At 45.1% G+C, this 2,610-nt stretch overlaps 1 protein-coding gene across 25 annotated transcripts in view; it reads right to left on the bottom strand.

Annotated features, from left to right (window-relative positions):
- The window catches only part of LOC109316110, a 396,050-nt gene that overhangs the window by 263,546 nt on the left and 129,894 nt on the right, over nt 1-2,610 (bottom strand). For 5 of the 25 annotated variants that reach the window (XM_019544082.1, XM_019544088.1, XM_019544097.1 and 2 more), the window contains exon 1: nt 2,484-2,604. The exons of 19 other annotated variants lie outside the window; for them this stretch is intronic. The gene's annotated coding sequence lies outside the window, so the exon portion shown is untranslated. Of the gene's footprint in view, nt 1-2,460; nt 2,605-2,610 lie in introns of those variants that run through there. One more of the 25 variants, XM_019544077.1, reaches the window with a different exon arrangement.

Here is a 2,610-nt window from a genome sequence, read left to right as displayed (position 1 = left end):
GCCCACGTTCATCTTGGCATCAATGACGACTCCAAGATCCTTTTCTGCCTCTGCACTGATGAGAAGGGAGTTCCCCTTCACCCATGAAAAGGGCAAAACCCTCCTCAAGGACTTAATCTTACACCCACTGAAACCAATGACAAAGCTTTCATTTTAGTGGTAGAATACCAGGTCTCAATATGGTAAGAAGCTCTTTTACAAGATCTGGTAAGGAGCTCTTTTACAAGATCTGGGAATAAAAGGAAGTCTCTGTGGTTGCTATGCTCTCCCATTTACCAAGGGAAAAAATGAAATCACAGATGTAGCTCCCTGCCCTGAAAATTCCTACCTCATGCTGAGGTACAGTCACTCAACTCTTGCCCTTGCAGAATAGAACTGCGTCACTGAGGGAGAGGATGAGCGTATAGATGCACATAAAATGGATATTTCTTTTTCTAGAGTAATACTGTCAATGCTCGTTTCCAGCAATACCCGGTAAGAGCAGCAACATTTACCCTGGGAATGTTCCCCATACCATGTATTTAGATGATACTCCCTATATTACAAAAATAGATTAAACAGAACAACTACTTAAAAATAACAGCACCAGGGCATCAACGTTGTGCTGAGAGTGGGGTGTTGAATGTATGTCATAAATGTAGACCAAGCACTATTAAATATGTGCCTATTTGACACTTTCACCTAGCTCAAAACACTAGTATTACTTTCTGCTTCTGATCCTTCTCCCAGTTTTCCATTTCAGTCAACCAATGAACCCGTGCTCATCTCCCCAGGACAATTTTAATTTTTTAAAGCAAGTTTTCACCTGACAAAATAGCAATGGTTTCACACTCACACACAAAAATCACATTCTAGTACATCTACTGATTTCCTTTCAGCTACTAAATTTGTAATTAAATACCAAAAAATATGTATAACCTGATTTCTCTGGTATAACTTGCTCCCTACACAACTATGCTGTTTATTATTCAAGATTTCCTTTATCTAGATGCGCATCAGCTTATTTTTTAATCTGAACATATATTGATCTTTTATTTTTACATTAAGTTTTAAATTTGAAAATTCCGGAGCAATAATTTTTCCTTTTTTTTTTAAACTATAAACAACAGATAAGTATGAGTTACATTTACAAAGGGGCTAATACTGCATTGCCTACACCTCACATTCTGGGTAGTACGGTAGTTACAATATCCTTGGCACTGCCTTTGCATGAGTGTAAATTACTACACCCACTGCAAGGCAATGGAGAAGCAGACACAACATGTGCCTGCTCATTAAGTCACACTTTCCTTATTTTTCTTCTTAAAGACTAATCTCTAAAACAATTGAGTAACTGAACCATTTCATACCTCTCCTTCCTTATAAGTTACCCTGATTTCTAGTATTCCTAGTAATGCTTTACTATTACTGGATTCTTTTAAAAAACAGATTGTGTGGGAAAATATTAAACTCCAATTACTGGTTTACATAACAAGAATAAAAGTGGCATAATGTGCACAGTTGTATGTTGATCTCAAAATATGCCTCAAAATCAGAGACTGTTTTCTGCGCAACCACTAACAGTTATATGTATGTTAAAGTGCAGTGTGTATATTTAAAACGTATAATTCTGGACAGCCTGGCTTGTCAAAGACTACTAAACTAAGATTGAAAGCGGAAGTTTCCAATTATCCCATTCTGACTACTTTGTTCCTACTGGAAGGATATTATGATCAGTAGATTAACTGTGAATTAAAATTATTTTTAAAATAGTATCCTACATTTTACATGCTAAATTAAAAACAGCTGGAATCACAGCCTGGAACAGGCCCACTCTGTCAAATCCACGCTCGAGGTCCACTCACGCCAGGACCGGCCTGCCAGCAGGCTTCCCCAGCCTAGCCTCTAGCTTGTCTGGCCTGCCACAACAGAGGCCTTAAAAGATTTAGGAGGCCAGGCCCGCTTTCAGGGGCCCAGCACGGCACACAATCTCCCCGACATGCACACTGTTTTTCACCGGAGTGGTGCCCTTGTCCAGACCACCTCCCTAGCACGCCTGAAGGGCATTAGCCATGACCTCCAAGCCTTCCCTGTAGTCCCGCCCTTCCTCCCTGGTGTTGGCCAACATCATATTTAAGAGGCTGGTCACGTCACTCATGCAAAAATCCTGCCAAGGCCTGCTGGGGTTTGGGCCTGTTCCTCCACCTCCGTCCCCTTCTGCTGCAGCTGGGCTCTGCCTGCCCTAGGCCCCCTGTGCCAGGACCCAGCTGGGGGGCTGCAGGCCTCCCCGCTCCAGGCCCTGGTGCCAGCTGGGCAGGGCTCCGCACGGGACAGGGTTCTGCGCCTCACGCCCTGCCAGGGCTGCACCAGGAAGGCAGGCTGCAGCCTGCCATGCGCTCCCCAGGAAGGGGGCTGGCGGGGGGGGGCACTACCTCGGAGCCAGTGCTCGGAAATGAGAAAACCAGAAAACAGGCACGCTACCCCTTTAAGGGCCCTTCTCTCACTTGCAGGCTCAGAGTGTCACCGGCGGGGCTGGGCCGCTGCCCCCGGCGTCTCCTCCCCGGCTCTCAGCTTCCAGCTGCTCAGGCTCCCGCAGCCTGCAAGACAAAAGCTCCCCGTGCACCACCACCA

Source organism: Crocodylus porosus, unplaced genomic scaffold (genome assembly GCF_001723895.1).
Source record: "Crocodylus porosus isolate Cpor-Errol unplaced genomic scaffold, CroPor_comp1, whole genome shotgun sequence".
Lineage (NCBI taxonomy): Eukaryota > Metazoa > Chordata > Crocodylia > Crocodylidae > Crocodylus > Crocodylus porosus.
The sequence above is the reverse complement of the archived record's forward strand: the minus strand, read 5'-3'. Positions and strand labels throughout refer to the sequence as shown.